Raw genomic sequence first — 14,191 nt, 5'->3', positions numbered from 1 at the left:
TATAAGATACGGGACCCAGGAAATATGAAAGCACTGGTGGATGGCAGGCTTGCTGGAGACTTACCTGAGGAAAAGCTAGTGGCTGAGCAGGAAGATGCAATTCACAAAGAAACTGCAGCTGCCTTTGTTTTCATGGAGCTGGCCAGGAAGGGAATGATTGCTCCAGTAACTAAGACATTTCACAAATGGGACAAAGTTTCACCCTGAGGGAAATCTCGTAGATTATGTTATTGCCAGTACTAAGACATTCCTAATAGAATAATTCTAGGATCCCAGAGGATTCCAATTTTGTTTAAGGATTCCCGTTAAAATTCCAGCCACCCAGGACACTCCTGAGGCCTTCCTGGGGAAGACAATGCACGTCTATTCCAAGAGTCTTCTCTTTATCAGGGAATGATTCTTACTCACTTCTGCCACTCTGTAATAGTCCCATCCCATTATTAAGTTGGCATATATTTCCCCAGCTCATATGGATTTGCAGCCGGCCCGATACTCTCGAAACCCTTGGGAGTCTGTGAGCCCCCTTTCTCTTACTGCTCTGTCTGGCTTTGTTCTGTTTGCTTCCACTGTTTGTAATAACGTGTATTATTAGAGCACTTTTGAGTTTACAGTGCTTTGAAATACATTATCTCATCTGGCCTAAGGATTTGGCACTGTGGCTAGGCATGAGCAACCATCTGGGGATCCCGGGTTTACAAGTCTATCATTAACTCATCGACAAACAGTCACTGAGCAGCTACTGTAGGTCACGCACCACCCTGGGTTTGGGGTGACCTGTGGAAAGTTGGAGAAGAACAAACAAAAGCAAAAATGGTATTTTGATAAATAACATCGACTTCAAGGGGTTTTAAGTTAAAGAACTCAGCTATGAAACTCGAGTTTCAAAACACACTAGTGTTTTCTCAAATGTTACCCCTACCTTCTGTCATTTCTCTACACAGAAACGACAGAGCTTTCTCATTATATCTACTAATTTCCTGGCAGTCAAATGTAAATCAGGCAGGGCACATGGACTTATGCCTGTAATTCCAGGACTTTGGGAGGTCAAGGCTGGTGGATCACCTGAGATCAGGAGTTCAAGACCAGCCTTGCCAACACTGTGAAACCCCATCTCTACTAAAAACACAAAACAAACAAACAAACAAACAAAATTGCCACCCATGGTGGTGCATGCCTGTAGTCCCAGCTACTTGGGACACTGAGGCAAGAGAATCTCCTGAACACAGGAGTGGAGGCTGGAGTGAGCTGAGATTGCACCACTGCACTCCAGCCTGGCAGACAGAACAAGACTGTCGCAAAAAAAAAAAAAAAAAAAAAATGTAAATTAATCTTTCTAAAATTATTCAAATGAAATCTAGATCTCCTAAATTGTACTCATGAAAAAAAGGAATCCACAGGTCATTTGACCATAATACTTACTTTAATAATACTTCTTCAGGAAAAATGATACATATGAAATGCATGGATTGAGTATTACCGGGGTTCACCAGCATCAGAAATGTCTTTAGAATTAAATGCAGACCACACATAGCTAATCCTCCAACTCCTCAGGAGAGATGCCCTACATGGCTGAAAAAAATGCTTTCAGATATTAAAACTTAAAATTATTAAGAGTTATTTAGAAATATTAAATTATAAACTGTCAAAATTATAAGTATCTCTATTGAAACATTTGCTGTTAAATTAGAAGTGTTAAGCTTGATAGTTTGTGGAATTTTTAGTTCGGGCCACCCATATAGCCCAGTAGAGCAGTGATTTTTCATTCTGAGCACAGTTTATTCACAAGTCTTCAGACAAAGTTGGTTTCAAAATTATATAAGAGCTTTCAGCTAACTAATTTTCACTCTAAACTTCATGAGAAGTTTGTCCAACACTAGTATTTAAATCAATAGTTACAAGTCAAAAAGAAATAACTGTTCTGGTATTTCATTCTAGAACCCAGCTAAAACGCATGGCTCCACTTTTAGTTCATTTCAACCTCTATTATATTAAATTTCTTGACTAAGAGTATTTAACCCACAGTTTTCATAAATTCCCAACAAATAAAAAGGAAACAACAAAAGCAAATGTCAAGGAACAATGTCAAGGATATGAGAAGAGTATCCCAGGAAAGGGCAACTAGAACAGAGCCTAGCAGTTAATTTGCAGCTCCTCAGAGTATACTGGTTACTTATAGTAGCTAATTTGTAACCATCATTGAAGCATGCTTTTTATCCTCATGAGGAAAATGACGTTTCTGCAGTGAACTTGGACCGTCTGCATGGGAAACTATGCTTACTTCCATCCCGCACAAACAGCCGTTTCCCATTCATCCTCTATCCCTCATCAAAGTGGGTTTCCTGAATCGGAGATAATGCCTCTAGTAGAAAGCCTGTGGGTCACACCTGAGTGCATTCTTGTGGATGCTCTACTTATAAGAGTTGTAAATCCAGGCAGGTATTTTAACAATCTGAAAATATTTCAGATAGGCTTCCTACTGGTACCACATCCATGCCTATCCCTATCATATATGCAATTCTATACCTATAGTTATATCTATACCTGTACCTATACCTGTACCTATACCTGTATCTTTACCTACACTACACCTATATCTATGTTTATCCCTACATAATCCCAAATACAACTGCACCTACAACTATACCTACACTTATGATGTTTCTACACATATTTCTACACCTAGACCTATATCTAAACCCGTACCTACACCTCCAACTGCACTTATGTCTATACCCATACCTACACATATACATATACCTCCAACTACACTATGTCTATATCTACACCTATACCTACACAAATACCTATACCTCCAACTGCACTTATGTGTATACCCATACCTACACCTATACGTATACCTCCAACTACACTATGTCTATATCTACACCTATACCTACACAAATACCTATACTTCCAACTGCACTTATGTCTATACCCATACCTACACCTATACGTATACCTCCAACTACACTATGTCTATACCTACACAAATACCTATACCTCCAACTGCACTTATGTCTATACCCATACCTACACCTATACATATATTTCCAACTATGTCCGTACCTATACCTCCACATATACCTATATCTATACCTACACCTATATGTAAACCTATTTTTATACCTATACCTGCACCAATATGTATACCTGTGCTACACGTATACACATGCCTGTGTCTGCCTAAGCCTACGTATACCTGTGTGTACTCCTACAACTTTACCTACGTCTATACTTACACCAATACCTGTACCTACACCTATGCTATACCTCCTCCTAGACCTGTACTTATATCTACAGCTACACCTACACCTACACCTGCAGTGACACCTCTACCTATTCCTATGCTTATAGCTACACCAATACTGACACCTATGTGTATACCTACTCCTGTGCACATACCTCCAACTACACATATATCTACACCAATACCTAAATGTACACTTATATCTACACCTACACTTATCCTATCTATTTATATCCTTTCATCTATACCTACTCAGGTGCTTATACCTACACCTTTACCTATACTTCAATCCTATACCTCCTTGTATACCCATACCTACACCTGCACCTGCAAGCATGTGTATGCCTGTGTCTGCCTAAGCTTGTGTATGCCTGTGTCTGCCTAAGCTTGTGTATGCCCATGTGTACTTGTACATCTATACTCTACTTTCACCTACACCAGTACCTACACCTAGAGGCATGCCTATGCCTGTGTTTACGCCTAAGCCTGTCTATGTCTATGCCTACTCCTATACCCACAACTGTATTTCTCTCAAAGGTTGTTTTGAGGATTACATGAGAGGTGATTTCAAGTATATGACATCTGATACCTCACAGTCATTGCCTGAATGTTGGCCCCAAAATGATTTCCTTGGTAGACATAAAATTGATGGATTTTCATATCTGGTAAGTGGTCATTGCTGGTCTTTGTGAAGAATGAGCCATCCAAAGGAAGTCTGCAGTGGCTGCCAGTAGCCACAAAACATCCAAGTGCTGAAAACATCCATTCATATCAGCTTTGATTTTTAAGTGAATAATGTGAATCTACAATGGAATACTCTTATTTACTTTTCTACCTGGCATTAAGTGGCCTGGCCTCACCCCTATCAGGAACAAGCCCCATTTACCCTCCCAGCCCATGGGTCAGCTTTAGTGGCATGGCGAAAAGCAACAAATTGGTATGCAAAAGGTGTATAGCCACAGGTCTGGACTTTAAAAGGGGCATTTCAACCATGGCAGCTGGAGATCCCCACCAGGATGGCAAGCAGGGTCAGAGTCCCAGCCCCTGGGCACAGGAAGGAATGGAAGACAGGGTCCTAGATGTGGAAGAAGTCACAGTCACTGAGAGCAGACACATGGATATGTCCCTCGGGTGGATAATGAATACACTGTGGAAATTACAGTGCTCACATCTTCCCAGGAGCTTGCAGATCCACAGAGATGCTTCCGACAACTACTGTGTGCTGAGCCTGGGGCGAGCTTCTGCAGGTACAAATATAAGTAGAAAACAGTCCAGCCTCTGAACACTTCAGCTCCTCCATGGAGAAATATAAAATGTCCCCACAATATCAGCTGTAGGAGAAGACCAGATCAAGCTTCTTTCTTAACACCCAGAGATATTGCTTCATCTCAGGGTTGGGCAGATAAATTCATAGAAAAAGGGACATTTGAATTAGAACTTGAAATAAGGGAGAGTTTCTGCAGGTAGTTGCAGGTGAACAACACCCCTGGAGAGGCATAGCAGAGGCAAAGGTAGGAAGGGCAGGGCTGGTCTGCAGGCACAGGACACTGACCGCCGATGGAGATGACAGGAAATCTAGCTGAAAAGCACCAAGGGGCCACGTGCAGTGGCTCACGCCTGTAATCCCAGCACTGTGGGAGGCTGAGGCAGGTGGATCACGTGAGGTAAGCAGTTTGAGGCCAGCCTAACCAACATGGTGAAACTCCATCTCTACTAAAAATACAAAAAATTATATGGGCATGGTTGTGAGTGCCTGTAATCCCAACTACTAAGGAGGCTGAAGCAGAAGAATCACTTGAACCCGGGAGGCAGAGGTTGCAGCAAGCCGAGATCGTGCCATTGCATTCTAACCTGAGATACAAGAATGAAACGCTGTTTCAGGGAAAAAAAAAAAAAAAAAAAGCACCAAGGCAATCTGAGGCACCTAGGGTTTAGACTACCCTAAATCTAACCCCTCCCAGTATTGACACACATTAGTAAATGTGCATGTTTTCTGATGAATTTCACTTTTATATGTTCTGAGATTACTGACATGAAGTTACTCTCACAGCTACACTGTGCAGAGAACTTCAGAATTGCTTTTTTAATTGTGCACAATTGCCTATTTAAAATAAAGCAGAGGTATAGTCAAAAATTCTTAGAAATAAGGAAAAAAAGAGCTGCATAGAATAAAACCTATGAGATTAACAAAGTGTAAGAGGATGTTTGAGAAGTTCCCCTGGTCTGTGCTGTAAGGAGGATCACCTGAGCCTGTCTAATAATGCATTAACAAGAAGGGTTATTTTCTTTACAAAATCTCTTATTTCTGTGCTCAGGTCTCTGGATCTCCAGTGGTATCCCCATTATGTGCCCTTTGTTTAAATGGGTCTATTAAAATGTGCTCAACTCCATTGCTTTCTATTGTTTTACACATTTGCTCAAATGACGTTTGAAGGAAGAGCACATTTCTGATATTTATTAAGGACGTTTCCATCTTCTTACATTTCCTTGGCTTAGGTCTATTCCATACCACTATGGTTGGTTCATGATTTAATTATGCTCTCTCAATACCAGTAAAAGATACCCATCTAATTGGAATCTCCTTCGGGATATTTCCTTGACATTTTAAGAGTACAGCTTTTATCCCCAGTAATGAACATGCTCTCAGATGTACTGCAAACACATTTCCCTTACAGAACAGCAAAGGCCCAATTTTCCTTCTGCCTTCAGCTCTGTAGGCAGAGCTTCTGCAGGTACAAATATAAGTAGAAAACAGTCCAGCCTCTGAACACTTCAGCTCTGTAGGCAGAGAAAAGAGTGTCTAGAGCAAAGACGTGGAAACATGATCTGTGGCACTCCTCACACAAGCACTCACACCCTCACCACACCTCATCACACCTCCCCTCACCCCAGCCGGCTAAGGTACCTCACCCTATGCCCTCAGTCCTCGTGTCTGAGAGCCACCAATTTGTTCTTGTCCATCTGAAAATGAAGCGCTCACTGTCGTTTTCTTTTTTTTTTTTTTTAATTTTTTATTGGATTTTAGGTTTTGGGGTACATGAGCAGAGCATGCAAGACAGTTGCGTAGGTACACACATGGCAGTGTGCCTTGCTTTTCTTCTCCCCTTCACCCACATTTGGCATTTCTCCCCAGGCTATCCCTCCCCACCTCCCCCTCCCACTGGCCCTCCCCTTTTCCCCCCAATAGACTCCAGTGTTTAGTACTCCCCTTTCTGTGTCCATGTGTTCTCATTTTTCATCATCCACCTATGAGTGAGAATATGCGGTGTTTCATTTTCTGTTCTTGCGTCAGTTTGCAGAGGATGACGTTCTCCAGATTCATCCATGTCCCTACAAACGACACAAACTCATCATTTCTGATTGCTGCATAATATTCCATGGTGTATATGTGCCACAATGCTTCTCCGTGAGGCTTAAAGATCAATCGCCTCAGGATGTGTAGACTGTCATTCACTCACTGAAACTGAAAATGCAAACAAGAAATGCACGTCTTAGGAATAACATAAAAAGTGATAAGTAGAGTAATGAATGGATGTATGGATGACTGAATGGTACAGTCCAGTAACTGCAGAGACTTGGGCCAAGGCCACACTTTGAAATTCTAAGTAGATGAGAACACCAACAAATCATTCAGCTATTTGTTCTGGCTAATCGTTTCCCCTTCTGAAAAAGGGTAAACACAGACTGAGAATTCTGATGTGGTTTGCAAGTTTATCCCTCAGAGGTAAAATGTGGGATGGTGACTGTGTTTATTATCTCTAATTACTACATTATACCATGTTTAACAAAACAGAGTGTTATCACTTCATGCTTCTCAAAATGTTTCACAACTGTTATCTCACTTTATTAAAGAAAGAGAGAGAAGAGAGAATGAGTTCTGTGTCTTCTTCAATTAATCTTCCAATTTTCATTGTTACATTTTCCTTTATTGTATTTTTTTGCTTTATCCAAAAAAAAAAATTGGTGTTCCTTTCTTGTGGAAGCAATTAAAAAAATCACCAATTACAATATAAAGTTCCTCTGTTAATTGTCCATAGACATTTTCATCAGGTTTTCAGAACCCATGCTATCCTAGTTCAGAAGCTGGACGTGGGACAAGCATTACTTCAACCTCCAGAGCACTGCCATAGGCAACAAACAGAAGCAAAGGGGAAACGCCGCAGTGAAACCAAAGTCTCCTCATTAGAACATGGCAGAGAGCTCGTTGTACCCACATGTGCTGCTGCCACTCGTTTTACTGCAGTGGCAGCAGCACATGTGAACAGAGAACACCCCAGACAAGAAGCTGTGTTGTTGGCTGGTCTCTGATTAAAGAACCCACAGGCACAGGCTAGAAATAAGTCTCAGATATCTTTCCTCTACTCCAAGTTAAACCCTCTTCTGAGCAGAAGAGTGTGTGTGTGTGTGTGTGTGTGTGTGTGTGTGTGTGTGTGATCGCGCGCGCAAAAGCTGGTAAGAACCTTGAGCACTGGGCCTACTCCAACCATAGGAAGAGGAAAACTTAAAGTTGGAAGGATCTGGAAGATCATCTGGTGAAATCCTCTTCCATCCCATGCATGAATCACACTACAGTGTCTGACACAGGCCACTCCAGCCTTTGCTTGAATCTACCTCATGACGAGTGGGTCATCATCTCAGGGGATGGTGTGTAGATGCACAGTTCTTAGAGCAAAGTCGTGATCTGATTCTACTGACATGCACCTACTTGTATCCATCATAGACTTGTTCAAGTCCTATCCATGTCTCCATGTCTCCTGTATCCAGGGGTCTTGTTAGGTGATCTCCAGTCTGTCCTCACGTCCTCCACTGGGTGCTTTCTCTGTGGGAATGCAGAAGACAGAAGCCACACTGCTCAAAATGTGGGTAGTCAGCCCTGACCAGCACTGACAGACACTGTCGCATACCTACTAACCCGTTAATGCTTCCATAAATGCACACTCAGGTTTCCTAAGCTTTAGCCTAGAAAAAGCATGTGATACAGTTTGGGTATTTGTCCCCACCGAAATCTCATGTTAAGTTGTAATCTCAAGCGGGAGGTGGGGCCTGGTGGGAGGTGAATAGATCTTGAGAGAGGATCCCTCATGGTGTGATGCTGTCTTCATTAATTGAGTGAGTTCCTGCCAGATCTGGTCAATTAAAAGTATGTGGCACTCCACCCTCACTCTCTGTCTCTTGTTCCTGTCCTTGCCATGTGACATGCTGCTTCTCCTTTGTCTTTCACCATGATTGAAAGCTTTCTGAGACCTCCCTAGAAGCTGTGCAGATACCGGTATGGGGCTTCCTGTTAAGGCTGCAAAACTGTGAGCAGTTAAACCATTTTTGTTTATAAATTGCCCAGTCTCAGGTATTTCTTTATAGCAATGCAAGAATGGACTAATACAGTATGGAACACTGATTGCTGGCAGTTGTGAGAACAACTACACATAAATCCCTAGAAACTCCTGGCTTTACATGACTCATTTAAATTCATCCTATTTCGTTGAAGTTCTCTTCTTTTTTGAATTATTCTAAAGAGAGTTCTGTCAGATGACAGAACTGACAGAGCTGTCACTTTGAATTTGTGTCATGTGAAATTATTTTAAATTATAGCTTCTATTTTAAATTCAAGGGCACATGTGCAGGTTTGTTATATAGGTAACCTGCAGGTTACAGGGGTTTAGTGTACAGATTAGTTTATCACTCAGGTAATAAGTATAATATCTAACAGGTATTGTTTTAATTCTCTCCGCCTCCCAACCTCCAGTAGGCCCAGTGTCTGTTGCTTCTCTCTTTGTGTCCGTTGGTTCTTTTTGTTTAGCTCCCACTTACACGTGAGAATATGAAGTATTTAGTTTTCTCTTCGTGCATTAGTTTGTTTAGGATAATGACCTCTAACTTCTTCCATGTTTCTGCAAAGACATGACCTCATACGTTTTTATCGCTGTGTAGTTTCCATGGTGTGTATGTACCACATTTGCTTTATTCTCTCTATTGTTGATGGGTGTTTAAGTTTATTCCATGCCTTTGCTATTGCAAATAATGCTGCAATGAACATTTGCATGCATGTAACTATATGGTAGAGTAATTTCTATTCTTTTGGATATATACCCAATAATGCAATTGCTGAGTCAAATGGTAGTTCTGCTTCAAGTTCTTCAAGGGATCATGACACAGCTTTCCACCATGGCTGAACTAATTTACAGTTCCACCAGCAGTGTATATGTGTTCTCTTTTCTCCACAATCTAATCAACATCTCTTATTTTTTGGCTTTTTATAACAGTCATTCTGACTGATGCGACATGGCGTTTCATTGTGATTTTGATTCGTATTTCTCTAATAATTAGTAACGCTGAACAATTTTTCATATGCTTGTTGGTTGCATACATCTCTTCTTTTGAAAAGTATCTGTTCATGTCCTTTGCCCACCTTTTAATGGGATTTTTCCTTTCTCGTAAATTTAAGTTCCTTATAGATGCTGCGTATCAGACCGTCAGATACACAGTTTGCAAATACTCTCTCCTATTCTGTAGGTTTTCTTTCTTTTTTTTTAAATTGCATTTTAGGTTTTGGGGTACATGTGCAGAACATGCAAGATAGTTGCATAGGTACACATGTGGCAGTGTGATTTGCTGCCTTCCTCCCCTTCACCCACATCTGGCATTTCTCCCCATGCTATCCTTCCCCAACTCCCCCTCCCTGCTGTCCCTCCCCTATTCCCCCCAATAGACCCCAGTGTGTAATGCTCTCCACCCTGTGTCCATGTGTTCTCATTGTTCATCACCCACCTATGAGTGAGAACATGTGGTATTTCATTTCCTGTTCTTCTGTCAGTTTGCTGAGAATGACGTTCTCCAGATTCATCCATGTCCCCACAAAGGACACGAACTCATCATTTCTGATTGCTGCATAATATTCCATGGTGTATATGTGCCACATTTTCCCAGTCCAGTGTATCATCAATGGGCATTTGGGTTGGTTCCAGGTCTTTTCTATTGTAAACAGTGCTGCAATGAACATTCGTGTGCATGTGTCCTTATAGTAGAACGATTTATAGTCCTTTGTATATATACCCAGTAATGGGATTGCTGGGTCAAATGGAATTTCTATTTCTAGGTCCTTGAGGAATCACCACACTGTCTTCCACAATGGTTGAGCTAATTTACACTCCCGCCAGCAGTGTAAAAGTGTTCCTATTTCTCCACATCCTTGATAGTTTCTTTTGCTGTGCAGAAGCTCTTCGGTTTTATCAAGTCTGATTTGTCAAATTTTGTTTTTGTTGCAATTGCTTTTGAACTCTTCATCATTAAGATTTTTCCAGGTCCTATGTCCAGAATGGTATTTCCTAGATTATCTCCCAGGGTTTTTATAGTTTTAGGTTTTACATGTAACTCTTTAATCCATCTTGAGTTGGATTTTTGCATATAGTGTAAGGATGGGGTCCAGTTTTAATCTTCTGCATATGGCTGCATGTACGGATCTTACAAGCATATTTTTTGTGCTTATCGCCCAAACCACTGAATATAAGTTAACACATGATAAAGAACCAGACACAACTGCATACCACTAAGGGTTTCCTCTTGATTGACCTCAGTCAATTAGTAGCAGTCTTTGAACAGATTGTTAAGGCAGCTCTGATCTGTTGAACTGTGGCTTCATCAACTATACAGGAATATCAAAAGGACAGCTACCTGCCAGGTAAAGTAGGAAGCCGGAAACTCACCATGCTGTTTGACACCCCAGTTGAGAGAGCTCCTTAAACCCAAGAGTCAGTCTTCATTAATCTTTATTGTAATTAGCACCCAGCAAAGAAAGTTGACTAAATACAAAGAGAAAACATGTTTCTTATTGTGAAACTAACTGGGCTGGACCCGGAGATCACTGCTCCTTTTCAACTGTTCATCTGCCTGTTAATAATTCCTTCTGAATTGTTGTTGGTGATCAATGTTGAACTGACTGGCCCAGTGTCTCTGGAATTCACACTTTTGCCAATTTTGAAATTGGAAAAATATTAGCCTTTCCCATTCATCTGGCCCCTCTCTCACAATTCAACATTTTCTCATGGAAAAAATAACTCCTCTCTCATATATGCAAATACTCGAAGGCCCTGTGTTGCGACTCTGGTGGGCCTGAAGTGTTGAAGCTTCCTGGAACATCTGATCTCTTTCTTGCTTGCTTGCTGCCCCCACCCCTGGAGGGGAGCAGACCACTCTTACTGACACGTCTCTGCTGTCAGCCTGAATGTTGTCTTCTGGTTGGAGAGGATGAGAACACCATGGTCATCTAGAGGTACTGCCCTCACTTTTTCCTCTCTGAACATAATAAATTTTCCCAAGTGAGGGCCTGTCCTTTTCTTTCTGTTTTGCATGTATCGAGTAGTTCCATCTGATGGCTGATGATAAAGTGGTGGATTTCTCAGAAATTGAAAAATGGAAAGAAGCTTAGGGTGTTGCCTTACTCACTTTAATTTTCTGGAGAATGAAAGTAAGGTAATAAGTATGAAAGCATTCAGTGGTATGGGCTGTCAGTCATTTGTGAAAAAACGAAACAACTTGAAACACAGAGATGATGACTATGTAAATTACATGTTCAAAATTTGAACTGATGAAAGAATCTAGCAGGAATTAAAGGCAAAATTTGTGAGTGTTAAATATTCTATTTCTTCTCATGGGTTTCATTAACCATAGAAAATAACAAACTAATTTTAATATTAATTATAATGATCATTATTAATTAACTATAAGTGATAGTTATTTGAGAGTTTTGCTAAAATGTTATTAAAAAGTGTCAAAATACACGAGATAAACAATATGCACATTTTCTTTGTGTCTGTGGACAGGCATCTCTCATGGGGACCTAAGCTGGGATAATTCTCGTGCCAGCTATTTTTCCAAGATCCTGGCTTCTTTGGAATATCGTTCGGTAATTGGTTCCTATTCTTCTGGCAAGCCACCTGTAGGCTAAGGCAGAAGCTAAGGAGTGAAATGGGTGGAGTGGATGTGTTTCTAGCATTACTTCACAATACTGTAACGCAAGCTCTTAGCTCCTGAGTCCGCACATTTTTTCACAGGGTGTGTGGTTGATTTCTTAAGGCTATTCAGGTCAAGCAGCGTGAGTCTTTATTTTATTTAAAATTTAAAAAGAGATTTGTTCAGAGAAATATTGAATTTGAGATATTTATCTATGAGTTAAACCATAATATAAGTCAATTTAAAAAATCAGCATCTCTAGTGTAAGAATTTTGGTTAAATATTGGAGCCTATACGTGAATACTAACTTTGCCTCTATTGTATCAATGGCATTTAATTGAACCCAAATGAAGCTAAACTCAAGGCATGTATTTTATTTCACTTCAATATTTGAAATTTAATTTTATAAAAAAGAATTGGGCTTGTTTTTTAATGCCTTGGCGCTCCTCTACATCTATGCTATGTGTTAAGGTTGGGCTACAAGGAAGTTCTGTTGGAGAGAAGCAGTGTGGTACCATGCCCTGGCAGCTGCTGGAAGGTGATGTGCACTGCCCCCACCAGGCTTTGCTGCTGATGCTATCCAAATCCAGTGGGCGGGGTGGTCTAGGTCACTGCTTCTCCAAGTGTAATCCCAGACCAGTGGCATCAGCATCATCTGGAAACTGGAAGACACCCCAGGTCCCCTGAGTCAGAGACTCTGGGAATGGGACACAGCAATGCCGTCTTAAGAAGCCCTCCAGGTGGTTTTACTCTATGCTGAAGTTCAGAAATCACTGATCTAAGTCACACTCCCTAGAGGCTGAACAATTTTGCTGGAAGCAGCTTAATTCGAGATCAGCACAGGACACATGCCTGTGGAGCACTGTAAGAAAAACAGAAATGGTGGAATCTGGTTTTTATATATACCAAAGATAGGACCAAGCCCAACAACTTTAGTATTCCTTCAAGGCCAGAAAATAACGTCTCACAAATTACAGTTCTGGGTAGGAAAGAACTAAGCACAGCACTGCAGGAATGATGACAACATTCAGCAGTTCATGGTCTCCGGGGTCCTGTAGTAGACAGAGCTTCAGATGTTTTTCAAGGTTATCTGCATGTTATTAAGAGTGCTAAACTAGCTATGTCTTTTTTTTTTTTTTTTTTTTTTTTTGATACACAGTTTAGCTGTTGTTACCTAGACTGGAGTGCAATGGCACGATGTTAGCTCACCGCAACCTCTGCCTCCTGGGTTCAAGCAATTCTCCTGCCTCAGCCTCCCAAGTAGCTGGGACTATGCCCACCTAATTTTTGCATTTTTAGTAGAGACGGGGTTTCACCATGTTGACCAGGATGGTCTCGATCTCTTAACCTCGTGATCCACCCACCTCGGCCTCCCAAAGTTCTGGGATTACAGGCGTGAGCCACCGCGCCCGGCCTAGCTATGTCTTTTTTTTTTTTTTTATGTATTCCAATTGCTGAATCAAGACATTTTTTATGCTTATCTGAATTATCATCAAAGTCTGCTAATCTCTTAACAGTGTATTTATTTATCCCTCGTTTTCAAATCATTGATTAACAACTGGCTATAACTAAGGTTCCACCCAAACACGTGAAATGAATGAGTCCACAGCAGGGCAATGCAACCAGAAAGAGAACTCCAGCCAGGTGCACGTTGGCTCAAGCACAGCCAGGTAATGAGTCAGGCAATGAGGGAAGCCACCTTTGTCACGTGCTCACCCCTCCCATGCCTGTATTCACATTCATGCAGAGGTTTCTTACGGCAAATTTGCATGTCCACAGACAAGAAGGACAAATAAAGACAGACATGTCTATTTAAACATCTAGCAGCTTTAATTGGCATTTAAAGTACATACCAAGTCAGACCTGGTCACTTTATCTGATGGCTATTCTATGTGCTGGAGAGTTCATCTATATAGGCTTCAAGATTTTCCATCCACCATCAAGAGTTTGTTAGGGATACTTTGTAATATAACACTGAATATTACTCAAAGAGAGTCA

The sequence above is a fragment of the Callithrix jacchus genome, chromosome 2 (assembly GCF_049354715.1).
Source record: "Callithrix jacchus isolate 240 chromosome 2, calJac240_pri, whole genome shotgun sequence".
In the NCBI taxonomy this organism is placed as follows: Eukaryota; Metazoa; Chordata; class Mammalia; order Primates; family Cebidae; genus Callithrix; species Callithrix jacchus.
This window is presented reverse-complemented; position numbering follows the sequence as displayed.